The sequence below is a fragment of the Talpa occidentalis genome, unplaced genomic scaffold (assembly GCF_014898055.3).
Source record: "Talpa occidentalis isolate TD23 unplaced genomic scaffold, MPIMG_talOcc4v2.1 talOcc4.3, whole genome shotgun sequence".
Classification (NCBI taxonomy): Eukaryota; Metazoa; Chordata; class Mammalia; order Eulipotyphla; family Talpidae; genus Talpa; species Talpa occidentalis.
This window is the reverse complement of record NW_023603184.1, coordinates 50,688,502-50,704,255: the sequence shown is the minus strand read 5'-3', so window position 1 is coordinate 50,704,255 and position 15,754 is coordinate 50,688,502. Positions and strand designations below refer to the sequence as shown.

Sequence of the window (15,754 nt, the reverse complement as noted above, 5' to 3'; positions counted from 1 at the left end):
TTATTTCCTGATTTCTCTCATTATAGATTTGCTTTTAATATATGGATTTTGTTTCTTGTCAATGGAATCATACAGTATATGCACTTCTGTGTCTGGTTTCTTAAAAATGAACTTAAGAATACCTATATTGTGTGTGTCAGCAGTTTCTTCCTTTTTATTGTTGAGTAGTATTCCATTGTATAAATCACCACAATTTGCTCATCAATTCATATTTTGATAGAAATTTGTATGTGGCAAGTTTGAGTATAATACAACTGGCACAAAAGTTCTTCTATAATTACTTCTGTGAACGTATGTTTTCATTTAACTTAGATAAATAAGAAAGAAATTGCTGGGTCATAGGGTGGGAGTATGTTTAACTTCATAGGAAACCACCAAATAGCTCTCCGAAGTGGTTTGTCAGATATATGAGTTGTCAACATCCACTCTTGCTTCCTCTGCTCATTTCTCTTAATAGACTCCAGGGCAATCTATTCAAAACATAACCCTGATCCCTCCTTTCCTGCTTAAACAGACTTCTCACTGCCCTTAGGATAAAGTCCAATTTTTTTCAAACATAGCTTGCATAGTTTGGCCCGCACTTAGTATTCAGCCACCATTTCTCCTTCTCCCTGCCCTCTTCTACCTGCATCCCCACCATGCCGGGGCTGTTTCCTTTCCTAGCAGGCGAAGCTCTTTGCCACTGCAGGGCTGTGAACATGGAGATTTTTTCTGGACAGCCCATCCCTACGCATTTGCCCCCTTGCATTTTCTCCTTCTAGTTTCAATTTAGCAGTTACTTCCTGAGGGACTTCCTCTGCAGACAAGTCAGGGTCCCTGTGCCCTCTGCTCCTGTGGCCCCAGCCTCCTTCTTAACATTCGTTGCACTGTCGTTTTTTTAAAAAAGTCATGTCTACTTGTTTCAATATTTTATAGGTTTTACATCTATGTGCTTCAAAAATTCTCAAACAATATTCAGTGAAACATTTTATTCCAAACTTTCTTCCCACCTGCCTGCTTCCCACCTACATTAAAGAAAAACCATTTTGATACTAATTTTTCTTTTTCTTTCTTTTTTATATTTATTTATTTATTTATACAAGAACCGGGGTACAGATCAGATGCGTGGGAGGGTGAGAGGATTCACCAGAGACAGAGCAGGGAACAGAACAGGCAGACTGATGAAGTACACTGCTGAGGGTAGCAGCAGGCGAGGCAGGAGAGGTCTGCTGCGGCATGTGGGATTCTTGCTGCCTGGGATCGAACTGGCGCTGCAGAGGCTGCTGACAGCTTCACAGCCCAGCGCTTAACGGCTGCACCACCAGGGGAGGCCCCTGATACTAATTTTTAAACTCAAACGAATTTTAAAATACTTCTACAAGACTTTACACACATATATATTATACTAATTTTTATTATTACTATTACTAATACTATGGTATTACTTTATCATATATAACTAATACTATTTGCATTACTGCTCTTAGTAGTACCAATACGATCTAATTATTACACAGAGTGGCACATCGTACACAGTGTCCTGCACTTTTCTTTGTTTCTCTTACCAACGTATCTTGACAGTTTTCCATTTCAGAGCTTAGAGTTTCCTGACAGCCACTTGCTATTTTTACTCTTCTGCTGTTATAAACAAAGCTGCAATGATAAGTCATATCCTGATCTAACCTTTTATGAATGTGATAACATCTGAAGGATAATTTCTTACAAATAAATTACAGGTACAATGGTTATGTGAGTTTGCATTATAAAAAAAAATGTTGGCAAATTGCCCTCCCTGGGGTTGTACCACTTTTTCTTCTCACCACAACATATGTTCCTATTTCCCCTAAGCCTCACCCATATGTGATGCAGAATCTTTGGACATCTGGCGATCTAGGAGCAGAGCCGTGTTATCTTAGTGTAGTTAGTTTTAGTTTGCATTTCTCTACTTTTATTTATTTATTTATTTATTTATTTATTTATTTGTTTGTTTATTTTGTGGGACCCTCTCCTGTGGCTGGGGAACCAACTGGCGCTGCAGAGGCTGCGGGCAGCCTCGCAGCCCAGCGCGCAACCGCTATGCCACCAGGGGAGGCCCTAGTTTGCGTTTCTTACACGACGAGCATCTGGTAGCATTTGTTGTATTTGTAATTATTTAGCACAGTGCCTGGAATGTGGGAGATATCCAATATATTTGTTGATATAATGCTAAACACTTGTATGTACTGTATGCTAGTATGTAATATGAGGTATTACATACAGTCAATATATTGTATCTTATGTATTAATATATACAAACATATATTAACCATAGTTTTAAAATATATATTATATTTAAAAAAAAAAAAATATATATATATATATATATATATATATATAGTAAGATGGTTGAAAAAACTGAGCAAAGATCAAAGAACTTGAGGTAAAGCGACTTAAGGACACACAGCCTGTAAGTGGAGACTCAGGCATCACTACAGTATGCTTCCCATTAGTCCGTGCAGTCCCACATTCCCAGGGCCGTCTAGAAGGAGAGAGAGAGGAGATGCCACTAAGGAGCAGGAAGTAAAATCTTAGCTCTGTCTTGCGCCTACTGTTACTTTTGAAATAATTTATGCAATTCCAGGCATTCTATGCAATGCAATCTGGAGAATATCAATTCGGGGCTGGCTTCTGGGTCTTGCAGTGTGTTTGGTGAAGAGGCCACACAACCCAGGTGTGACTCTCTGAGGTGAGCTGTGAGACTGTCTCCTCCCAAGCTGCAGTTTCCTTCTTGATACAAAGAAGACGAGGCTGCTGACCTTTACTGGAAGCCCAAGGCCGCTGCCCAGCTCAGCTCTCTTCCTCCGACTGCTCTTCCTGTTGGCCTCTGGGGACTCCAGCCCTGGGCAGAGCTGACTGGGCCCAGGGTGGACTGAATCTCCAAGGAGTTTGAAACTGGAGGCTGAGGTTCTGCGAAGTCTTGATCCGGGAGCGGGGCGAGGCCACGACTGGACGGCCCCATTTGACAGAGGAGTAGAGCTCAAATGGACCCAAGTAGGTTTTACTTCAGAGCTGAGTAAACAATGGTGAAGCCATGGCAGAGGAGGAGCACACAGCAGCCTTTTGTCGCTAAGCGCAGCATGTGTGTGATGCGGGCCCTGTGAGGAGACAGATGTTTCCCAGCAGCCAGAGGCACAGATGGAGGGGGAGGCCGGGCCTCCCTGTGGGCCTCCAAGGAAGGGATGAGAGGGAAGGCTGGACAATGATGCCTGGTCCACTTCCCAGAGCTCATCAGTGAAGGGATGGGCGTGTAACCCGAATGGAGAGTCTTGTCTTTGGAAACTAGAAGGCTCCCTTCTGAACATGGACGTGCAGACAGAAGCGGGGCCAAGATATACTTTACAGAGGTGGCTCCGGCATCTGGGTTCTGGTTTCCCAGCTTCTGCTTTCAGTCTCTCTGCTGAAGCTTGGTCACCCCTCATGATTTCAAGCTCGCTCAGATGTGGATTGTTTGTGATTATTTTCCCCCTTTATTTAAATTCTTTCACATGGGCACAGTTACTGGTAAGCAATGATCCCTTTTTAAGACTCTCAGTCACACAATTGTTTTGAGGTTTAAAGAAATGAATATGAGGCACCTAATATCCTGAGTCCAACATATGTTTAGTTTTTGATGTATATGTATGTATACATAACTGTGTATCACCACTCAGTACATATATGTATACATATTCATGAGAAATGGGATGGGCAAAACTTTAGTCACTCAACTCATTTCTGGCTTCAATGATACCAAACAAACAAAAGTCTTGATTTTCTTTTCTTTTTTTTTTTTTTAAAAAGATTTATTTATGAATACAAGAGCTGGGGTATAGGCCAGAAATTGGGGGGGGGGCGGACGGTGAGAGGATTGACCAGAGACAGAGTGGGGAGCAGAACAGGTAGATCTACTGAAAAACACTGCTGAGGGGAGCAGCGGGTGAGACAGGAGAGGTCTGCTGCGCCATGTGGGTATCTCCCTGGCCAGGGATCGAACTTGTGCTGCAGCAACTACAGACAGCTTCATAGGTTGCGTCCTAACTCCTTGTGCCACCAGGGAGGCCCAAAAGCCTTGATTATCTACTTGAAGGTCAAACAGCCATAAGATACAGGATATTTGCTATGAAAACATTGCTGAAGACATGTTTTTGCAGGCCGAGAAGAGTGTGGAGTGGTAGCTGAGTCAGAGATACTTGACTTCAACACCTACTAACTGGGAAGACTTGCAAAAGTCATCATCTCTGCGAGTCTAAATTTTCTCAATCATAGAAATGAAACCTCATTTGAACCATGACTGTAAGTACTACATGCTCTCCTGACACACAGTGAGTGCTTAGTAAATGGTAATTGTTTTCATAATTATCTCAATACCCCCAAGAAGGGTCAGGAGGACCCTCTTTTCTGATAATGGGAGCCAGATTATGTTTCCCTTTTAGCCTGGAGGGCAGAACGAAATTTAAAACAGTCATGGCAAACAGTAAGTTGTCATATTGTAAACCCCTTTCCTGCCTCCTGATTTTCTATTTCTGAACTTATCAACCAAGGAGAAGTGTTATCAACCAGACCAGACCAGAGCCTGTGTATATATGTGTGTGCCCACACACACAAAGCTTAGTTAAACAGTATTTGTCAAGGTAATTCCCTGCCAAGAGAAAATGTAAATCACTTCTCAATCCAGCATCAGGGGCTCCGCAAACCACCCTAAGAGCAATTTAACTTGGTTTACATAACAGACACAGGGCAGCCAACCAAAAAAAGTTTGTTTTGTGTTCTAAGAAAAATGGAGAGAAATGTAACCTGCTCCTTGTCAAGGCTTGTCTGCGATGATCAAGCTCAGCCTTCTGGGGCCAAGGGCTAACTCAGGCAAGGACCAGGGTAATTCGCAGGTAGCTTGTGCTAAAAGAGGGCCTTTGAGTGGTCAACTCCCCTGGGGGACTTAAAATGGTAAGGAATAAAACACTGAGCCTCAGCATCCAGGATGTTGGTTCTAAAAGTGTCAGAGAAAGGAAGCTACCAAGGGTGAGGTGGGGTGGGTGGGGAGGCCTTGGTAGAAGGGAAGTTGTGGAGATGAGTTAAGCCACAGAGGGAAGGGAGCTTCCTAAGAGCGGGGTGGGGGGGGGGACCCCTGGGACTGATTGAAGCAATGGCATTTTCCTTCTACTCTTCAACTCAGAGTTGATCAAAGTAGGGCTCAAGAGGATTCTCATTATCTTATAATTACTGCAACATTACTGGGAGGTAGATTTTTTTTTTAATTAGTTTATTTTCTTTTATTGGGACATTTATAATGTGGGGTATTTTACTATATTGGTCTTAAGTATAAATAAATAAACTATAAAATAAAAAATCTTTTATCAATTTTGCTGTAAAATTGTTTTTTTTTTTTTTTTTGAATTCTTTTTTTTTTGAATTCTTTTTTTTTTAAATAATAAATTTTATTTTTATATTCCCCCATACAATTGCAAAAGCCCCATTCTGACCCCAATCCTTCCCTTCCCGCCCCCCTGGGAGGTAGATTTTATATACTGAGTTTAACTGAGACTCCAAGAAACTGAATTGCCCAGAATTACCAGTTAAGTGCAGCCAACACTTGAACCCAAGTCTGAGAGCTGTCAGGCCCAGTCACTGCATTTCTCGTTTTGATTCTGAGGCAAGGGCAGTATTTTATTTATTCATGCTTTGTTTTCCCTACCCTTTCATGCCTGGTTCCAGCTCTCCAAAATTTAGTCAAGTTTGCAGGATGGAGGGGGGAGGGTGGGGTTGAAAAAGTCAAACATGACCTCACCATCTTTTTTTCCCTTCAGCTGGCTCTGGAAATGACTGTAAGACCTGGCGCAACAAATGTACTTTGGGGCCAAAAGGCCTTTTTCCCCTTCTGTATGTCTTCTCCTTTTCCGTCGGTCTCTGGGAGAGGAATTTTGCCCATGGGAGCTGCTCAGGTGCCCACTGCTCCCTGACCTTTCCCTGCCTCCCTAACACATTCCTGCATCTAAATCAGAGCTGGTCAATGTTTCACTCCCCTGCAGCCCTCCTCCCGATCCTCTGAAGCTGGTCAACAATTAACCTCTAACAGCGCTGGTCTCTCTCCCCAGAAACCTCCCAGCAATTTACTGCAGGGCATCAACGATGGACCAAACCTGCCTGGCACTCTGGAGTCCTCTTCAGCCTTCTTGGAGCCTCTTAGATACATTTTTTTAAAATTTTATTTTATTTTATATATTTTTTGCATCATTTTTCATTTTTGCACAATGTATGCATTTTCATCTTACAACTCCTGCCCCTCCTTATTTTGACCCTGCTCCCCCCCACCCCATAGTGTGTCTCTGGTTTATAGTTGCTTGTTGATTTTGATTTTTACTTTTTTTTTTTTTTTTTACAAATTCTGATTATATATGGTTCTTTAAACAAGGTGCGGCATTTTAGGGGACACTGAGTAGCAGGACCCACATAGACTTTTTTTTTAAAACATATTTTATTGTTTTAACGTTGGATTATAGATTTCAGGTGTGTATCATTTTAAATCAACATGTGTTTATAGCACATTAAGTTTACCAATAAAATTCCAATTCTATCCTTCACCAAATAATTCACCCCTTTTATTCCAATTACCCAGTTCCACTTCCTCCTGTCCTTTTGGTAACCTATAATTGATCTTATAGTTTAAAAGTTGATTTTTGTTTTATTTGATATACTCACATATTTTGTTTCTATATGCATTACGTATGAGTGAACTCATTCTCCATCTGACTTATTACATAAGCACAATATCCTCTAGGTCCATCCATTGTTGCAAATGCAGAATCTCATTTTTTTTTCTCAAAAGCCTTTTTTAAATTTTACATATTTTTTACATCATTTTTCATTTTTGTACAATGTATGCATTTTCACCTCAGTTATAGTCCCCATGAAATTCCCACCACCCATTCACCCGTGAACTATCACCATGGTCCCTTGTTCTCTCTTCCCACCCTTGTTTTGATCCTACTCCCTTCACTCCCCTGCAGAATGTCTCTGGTTTGTAACTGCTGTTGATTTTGATTTTTACTTTATTATAATTATTTTTTCCCCATGATCCCTTATTTGGATTCTCTACATGATCCAGCAATTCACTCCTAGGAATCTACCCAAAGGACACAGAAATATTAATCCAAAAGGACACCTACACCCCTATGTTTATTGCAGCACTATTTACAATAGCTAAGCTATGGAAACAACCCAAATGCCCAAAAATAGATGACTAGATCAAGAAGATGTGGCGTGCGCGCGCGCGCGCGCGCGCGCACACACACACACACACACACACACACACACAATGGAATACTATACAGCAATCAAAAAAGATAAACTCATGCCATTTGCAGCAACATGGATGGAGCTGGAAGGGATCATGCTAAGTGAAATAAGACAGAAAGAAAAAGAAAAATACAGGATGGTCTCACTTACAGAATCTCATTTTTTTTTTTTTTTTACATCTGAGTAGTATTCCATTGTGTACATAGACCACATCTTTATCTAAACATCTACTGATGGGCACTTAGGTTGTTTCCAACTCGTGACTATTGTAAGTAATGCTGCCCTATATTGACATATTTTCTGTTGGAAATTTCTCACAAAGAATCAGACAACAGGAACTAGAAGAATTTAGTTTTACCACTTACTAGCCAGCTAGACATTATGTCTCTTAACTTGTACAAATTTTCTCTTTTCTTCTTTTCCATCCATAAAATGAAGACAGTTATTCTTCACCATTTATTGTACAGATTAAATGACAAAAAATGTAAAATGTAAAATTGTTTGCTACTGCACCTAGCAATTTAATAAGTATTCATAATTAAGAAAATGTCACATAAGTTAAAAATCATAAGATGCTGGAACTGATAAGTTCCTGATAGGGGTTGTACACCCTTTATAAGTGAGAGTCCTAGAGAGAGAAGTCTAATGATCTTTCAGTCAGTTGGTATCCTATAATCTAGGTTAGCTCTGTCTAGTAGAAATATATAAACCATACATGTAATTTAAACATTGCTAGTAACCATATTAAAAAAGTAGGAGAAAGCAGGCAAAATTAACTTTAATAATGTATTTTAACACAATATATATGATATTTTATTATTTTGTATGATCAATATAAAAATTATTAATGAAATATTTTAAATTATTTGTACTAAATCATCATCAAGATATGGTGTGTATTTTATTTCATTTATTTTTTTGAAGATTTATTTATTTATCTATACAACACTGGGTACAGTCAGAAGCGTGGGAGGGTGAGAGAATTCACCAGAGACAGGGCAGGGAGCAGAACAGGCAGACTGACGAAATACACTGCTGAGAGGAGCAGCGGGCGGCAGGAGAGGTCTGTTGCGCCATGTGGGACCCTCACCGGCGGCCGGGGATCGAACGGTGCTGCAGAGGCTGTGGGCAGCCTCGCAGCCCAGCGCTTAACCACTGTGCCACCAGGAAAGGCCCTATGGTGTGTGTTTTAAATTCAGAACAATCGACTCAAACTGGCCACTTGCACGTGGCTAGCTGCTACTGTGTTGGACAATGTAGGTCTAGTTCATTTCAAGTCAATCTGGCTGAACTTGAACTGGAGTGAGTGAGTGAAGTTTTTAAAATCAAAATCACAGTTTTTAAAAATCAAAACCACAGATTTACTCTGTCATTTGAAATAATTTGTTTACCTATGTTTTTACTCAGTCAGTAACTAATTTTTGAGTCTATACTGGGCATTGTAGTAATCATTAAAAATATATGGTTGAAGAAAGTAACGATGCATCTTAACACAGGGCTCTCCGTCTGGCAGGAAAGAGGAAAAATGCCCGGGAAGACTACCCAACCGTCAGGTAGCATTTTAGCTGAGATGTTAATGGTTAAGAAATCTGGACTTCAGAGGTCAGGGATGGATATTCACATTGAAGAGGTCATATGTGATATTGAAAACCATGGGAATGAATGAGACTCTAGGTAGAAAAGAAGGTCCAGGAAGAGCACCAAGGATGACTGACATTTAGCTGACACTTAACCCCTAGACCACCAGGGAGGCCCTAAACCATCCAACATTCTTCCCAGGACCATTTAGATGTGTGTCCTTGGGTCCCCAAACCATTATGTGTACACATTGACAACTTCAGGCTTATCTTTCTGCATGAGAATGGAAGATTTTCTTCTATTTTCCATTGGTCAAAATCAGGGTTCTTGAAGGGTAGGGACTGTGGCATCTCAAGTTTGTAATATTGCACAGGTAGGTGCTCAGAATTTAACAATAGAAAGATGCTCATCAAATATTTGATTAATGAATAAGTATGTGAAAAGATAACTATGCGTTTGAAGGCAGATCAATTGGCAACTTTATTTTATAAATGGGAAACAGGCATAGGACAATTTAGAGTTTAGTTATTTCACACATGAGCAGGAGGCCTGGAAAACAGTAAATTCTCCAGTCTTGTCCTATTAGCAGGTCCTGTCCTCTAGCTTCCTTAGAGCCGCACTCCAGCCCCTCACAGTTCTGTACTGGAGCCTTCAGATTCCCCTCAAGTCTCAGACTTCCCCACTAAACCAAAGGTAGAAAAATTGAAGCCATGGCTCCAGGAGCACCACAAGGTGTCACTGTTGGTCCTCAATTAAATAGCAACTGAATTAGGGAAAGTAGAAACTCCATAAAGATCCTCATTTTGCAGATGAAGAAACTGAGGCACAGAAAGGTAACACAAGATCTGTAAGATCATGTAGCACGTCAGTGGCAGAGTGATTATCAGAACGCAAGTCCCTCAATGTTTGCACTAACAGGACTACCCTCCCCCACTGCTCCTGGGGGAACCTGGAAATGAGGATCTAGCCGTCTACAACCCTTCACTCAAGACAATGACTCTAAATTGGACACAGAACAGAGAAAAAACATAGAAAGAAAGAAGAATGAAAGAACGCTTCAGGTTCACTTTCCTATGTGCCTTATTCAAGAGTGCCTTACTCACAGCGTTCAGATGAAACGCCATTGCCACAAAGGGAGTGCGCACACAGGGCTGCCATCTGTGGCCTGGTTTGAATAGCTGAATAGAAAAGTATCAGGTAATGGATTTCATCCTTTTTATGCCTTCAACTAAAAAAGAGTCTGGTTCCCAAGGCAAACAAGAAGCCAAGTTGCTTCAGCAGGAAATTGGCTGAAACCTAAGTAGGATTCAGATATAAACATTTGCTGGATAGAAGGATGAGGATAAATTTCTGGGCCCTGCTATTGGGGAGCTGGGGCACTAAAGGCCAGAATAGCCTTTGTAAACCAGTGACCTCAAGACCAGGCATTTATCCAGCATCTGGAAAGAGTAGGGCAGCAGAGGAATCATAAGGGGGAGACTTTATCCCTCCCCAGGTAGCTCCCCCTACATCTTCTCCATGCTCCTTGGCTTGATGCCTGCAGTCCTTTCTGCTCCCCACCTGTCTTCTAAGGGAGTCTCCTTTCGTTGTCTCCTAGGTAACCTTTTAACATTTTTTAATTGAAAGAGCTTTACTGTTTTCTTAGGTAATAAAGTCAATGAGAGCTCATTACAAAAGTTCAGATACCAAATAATAGAAAGAAAAAAATAAAAGACCTGCGATTTCTTCATTCAGGAATACTCTGTTAACATATTGGGTAGTTAAGGCAGCTGGCCAGGGAGCAGCTGTGAAGCAGCCACCCCATCACGGCTCTTGCGGAGTGAAGCTCACGCTGGAGCTGGGGGAGACTGTCAATTCCAAAGAGAAGTTAATTATAGAGAATGTCAGCTCGTGGTAAGTGCTATGAAGACAAATAATCCTGAGAAGGGGTGGGGATAATGGCGGTGAGGTGACAATTTAATGTGGGATATTCAGAAAGTGAGATTGAACAAAGACCTGAAGTAGAGGAGGGAACAGACCAGGTGGCCATCCAGAGAAAAACTCTCCTATTCTTCCATTTTCCATGCATAGATAATAGTGTAATTAGAGCATAAGCAAGAGAGTACTATATCGTCAATGTTAAAAACATCAAACAGCACAGAAATATAAGGGTTGCAAGAACATCCTTTTCAACACCCTCCTCTTACCATCTCTTCCCTCCAAGGCAATGCATCAGCAATGGTATATTCCCTTCCTGCGCTTAGTCTTTGCACTTACATTCATTTCTATATATGTCAGCTACAGATTTAACTTTATTTTATTTTCTATATAAATGACATCGTTATCTTTTTATTTTTAGCAGACAGATCTCCTGAAACTTTGGGGTTGAATAAAACTATGGGCCACATTGCTGAAATGGCCTGGCTACATTTCATTGCAAGTGTGAGTGGCTGTTTTACTCTCACACCACATTTATTTGCAATAACTTGTTTCTGCTCTGGCTCTTTTACTAGACAGTGAGTTCTTTGTGGTCAGGTATTGTGTCTTCTCCCTGAATTTCCAGTGTCTGATACAATGCCTGGCACACATCACAGGTGTTCAGTGCATGAATGGACAGTTAACTACCTTTTCCATGGAGGCTTTCCAGTTTTGCTTTCCAATCAGCACAGGCTACTGATTGAGATCTGTGTCATGCTTTGCCCTAATGGAAGCCAACCTATACTCCACTGAAAATCTGTGTCACTCTAGGATACAATGTCTATGGGATATAGGGTGACTGTGGTTAGAATTAGAAGACCAACAACTAGTGAGAACTATCTTTCCCTAGCATTGCTGAGAGAAAAGGGAATTTAATGAGTATAGAAACGTGCTAAGCACATGACAAAACATTTCTGTTCAAGACACAAAACAATTTAATGAAGTCGATACTGTTTTGTAGATGAGAAAAATCAAGACTCCACTAATTAACATGGATCTTATGTGGGTCCATTCATGGACCCACCATCCAGATTAATATTATCTTCACATCTCCATAGTTGTTTTAGATTGCCCTCCTTCCCCCCTAAATAACATTATGTTTAAATATATCCTGAAGGTGAAGGGTCATTCACAAATTTAGTTACCCACATCAGATGGGACATTTAAAAAGCTACTTAACACAAATTTGCCTCTTGGTCAACAGACATTAACTAAGTCTAGTTGCTGGGCTAGGCCCTGTAAATATAGAAAGGAATGAAGGAAATCTCTGCCTTCAAGGGACTCACTTTCTAGGGGGAGAGATCAGCAAGATACTGAAGCTTCTGCTGGATGGAATAGGGTGGCCCCTGAGGGGGCATCTTCACTCTGAGTGGAGCCAGCTTCCAAAAGCAGGTTCAGCACAATTAGGCAGAACTCATGAGAAACATGCATGGGTGTCTTTTCTCTCTGTACCAACCATCTTTTTGCTGTAAAGAATTAAATTCTTTTCTAGTGACACACTCTTCCTGTCAGGATGAGGCACACCCAGCCAGTCAAAACCGCCCAAATTAAGTGAAGAAAAATCCTTTAAATTCTCCTAGGTACACATTTTTGGTTTCTGCTGGATTGTTGCCATTTTCCCAGGACTAAACCAAAGGTGGATTTGAGAGACAGCAAATAAGAACAAAACACGAACAAGGATAAAAACCACAGTGATAGTAAAATATCCACCATCTATTATCTCCAGTTAATTCCTGTGTTCTATAAAAGTTCATTCTCACAGAAAAAAGACCAAAATTCATGTCTTGTAATAACAAAACCAAAATCTCTTATAATCTTTCAGTCCATATTATAACCACTGTTAGCATTTGATGTTATGATTTTTTCTAAAAAAATCATATTTACATGCGCTTTATAGTCTGTTCTGTTCACGTAAATTCATGTTTAATTTAATTATGTTCTTTGAAGCGTAATTGTGAATGATATAAATTCTGTTTTACAGTGGCTCTGTGATTTAATTGGCCAGTGTTTTGTTGGACAGTTGCATTTCCCTATTCTGGGGTATGAGAGTGTGACAACTGGAAGCAGATGTGTGCCTCGTTGAGGGACACCACCGGTCACCTGACTTACATGATCTCATTTCCTCATAGTGAGTCTCTGGATTAGGAAACATTAGTATTTCAAAATGAAAGCTTTGTGATTCAAATTAGCTAAGGAACTGTCCCAAGGTTAGAGCTAGTTTTTGACTCCCCTCACCCTCCAAGTCTTTTTAATTGAGCCAGCCAGGATCACCCCCAAGGTGTGCTTGGTTCTTTCTTACCATGTTGAATGTTCTGTCTTCCCAGAGTATCATTACCCTATGATGCAAGAGTGTTCTGTTACTCTCCTTTGTCTAAAACCTAATCTTGGCCTCACTCCTTTCACATTCCCATGGATAACCTGGTCCTGTAGCAAGATGCAGTCTTTCCGATTTAACACTCTCCACTGGAAAGTTCCCAGACAGCTGAACTGACACGATTGATGGTCCCAACTGCTGGGCATGTGCTCTCTTTCGGCTCGACGCTCAGCTGTTCCTAGATAGGCAGGCTGTGGGGTTAATCACGTCTCCACGTTGTAAAACGGAATCCTGATATACTCTCTAAAGCCCTTGTGGTTATTTGTGCACAATTGGGATTCTCATTTATATTCTCAGCAGCTCCCAAGATCCAAGGTACCGTCAGCAATTCAGCACATTTTCAACAGTATATTAAACTTAAGAAAATGCACATTAAGCTGAAACCTCTGTTTTGAATTCCAGACCTGTATATCAAACTGTCTAATTGACACCATTTTTTAGATGTTTTGAAACCTAACACATGCAAATCAGAATTATTGATGTTTTCCTTCCAAACTAGTTTGTAGCGGTTTGTATTGACTGTCTAGCCAGTAGGATCTCCAGCCCCCTTCTTAGTTCACAGACCTTGACCTGGTTTAGGTATATGTGCCTAGACCAGAGGTTGAGCCAGAATTGACCTAAACTGTCAAATTAACCTCACCTTTATTGCTGGGCATTTCTGTTCCCAGCCTCCAGTAACGGTAGGTCAGTGAGATTTAAAGGAAGTCTGTTGGACAATTTCTAGATACAAATTTTCCTTGAGATAAAAGAGAGGCTGTGTTAGTCTTCTCTCCTGCAACTCTTCAAGTCACCTTGGCCTCAGTTCTTACCCTTGACACATCTGTGGCCATCACTTGCTTGAAAGATTCTATCAGCTTCCACAGCACAAATTCTGTATGCAACTGTGTGCCTCTAGCTTTCTGTCTGGGACTCTTCACCTACCCAACAAACACTCCAATCAAGATGCCATTTTCTCTCATCTTTATCATAGCCAGAGTGATCTTTTGAAAACATAACCTGAAACATGGTAATTCTATGCTTCAAAATCATCAAGAATTTTCCTTTATATTTTGAGCAAAATACAAATTCCTTGCATGGTCTGCAAGGTCTTGCATGATCGGGCCATCTGTCCACAGCTCCATCTTTTGCTTATCTCAATTTCTTCCTTGCCAAAGCACCCCCAAGGTCTTACCTGTTTGGAGTCTTCAATGAAGATCCTTCCTCTTCTCCAAACACTCCCTGTGCTGGATATTTTTTATCAGCTAGATGTCAATTTAAATGTTCACCTTCTTACTTCTCCACAGAGGGAATGTAAATGGCCAACAGTATTAGGAAAAAATGTTCAACATCACTTGTAATCAGGGAAATGCAAATCAAAACCACAATGAGATACCATCTTACACCAGTGAGAATGGCACATATTAAAAAAAAAAAAAACTAGCAACAACAAATATTGGTGAAGATGTGGAGAAAATGAAACTCTACTACACTCTGGTGCGAGTGCTAACTGGTCCAACCACTATGGAAAGCTGTCTGGGGGTTCCTCAATTTGCTAAAAATGGAGCTTCCATATGATCCTGCAATTCCACTCCTAGGAATCTACCCAAAGGACACAGAAACATTAATCCAAAAGGACACCTGCACCCCTATGTTTATTACAGCACTATTGGCAATAGGTAAGCTATGGAAAAACTGAAATGCCTAAAAATAGATGACTGGATCAAGAAGATGTGGTACATATACACAATGGAATATTACTCAGCAATCAAGATAGATAAATTCATGCCATTTGGAGCAACATGGATGGAGCTGGAAGGGATCATGCTCAATGAAATAAGCCAGAAATAAAAAGAAAATACCGGATGGTCTCACTTATAACAGGAACGTAGAAGATCCAAATAAGGGATCAGGAAAGAAAAAGTAATCATAACAAAGTAAAAATTAAAATCAACAGGAAACTATAAACCAGAGACATTCTGCAGGGGGGAGAAGGGAGTAGAATCAAAACAGGGATGGGAAGAGCACAAGGGACCATGGTGATAGTTCACAGGTGAATGGGTGGTGGGAATTTCACAGGGACTATAACGGAGATGAAAATGCATATATTGTACAAAAATGAAAAATGATGGAAAATATATATAAAATAAAATAATAATTAAAAAATGTTCACCTTCTTAGAGATGCTTTCCCTTACTACCCAGGTTTTAAGCAATCCCCCATTAGTATTTATTGCTGTGTCTTATTTGTTTTCTTCATATCACATACAGTAAGTTGCAATTGCATATTCTATTATATATCCAGGTCCTTGTACATGCCTGCCTTAGAATATGTACTCAGCAGATACATGTTGAGTGAATGAATGATTTGTGATTATGAAAACATCAGTTGCCATTTAGTGAGTTCCTTTGTGTTCAAATCCTGCCTCTGCCATTTAATAGCTCTGTGAGCTCAGGCAAGTATCCTAAAGTCTCTGTACCCCAGTTTCTCTCACCTTGAGTGGGAGTAATAATATTACCTAACTGAGTTCTGAAGAGAATTAAATTATTAATTATATATGAAAAAGTTAGAACAGCACCTGGC

The 15,754-nt window shown here is 40.5% G+C and overlaps 1 long non-coding RNA gene across 1 annotated transcript in view; it reads left to right on the top strand.

Annotated features, from left to right (window-relative positions):
* The first annotated feature begins 3,172 nt into the window (after nucleotides 1-3,172).
* Nucleotides 3,173-15,754, top strand: part of LOC129146613 (uncharacterized) — a 72,447-nt gene continuing 59,865 nt past the window's right edge. The window contains exons 1-2 of the long non-coding RNA XR_008553516.1: nucleotides 3,173-3,519; nucleotides 4,149-4,290. This is a non-coding gene — a long non-coding RNA (uncharacterized LOC129146613). The remainder of the gene's footprint in view (nucleotides 3,520-4,148; nucleotides 4,291-15,754) is intronic.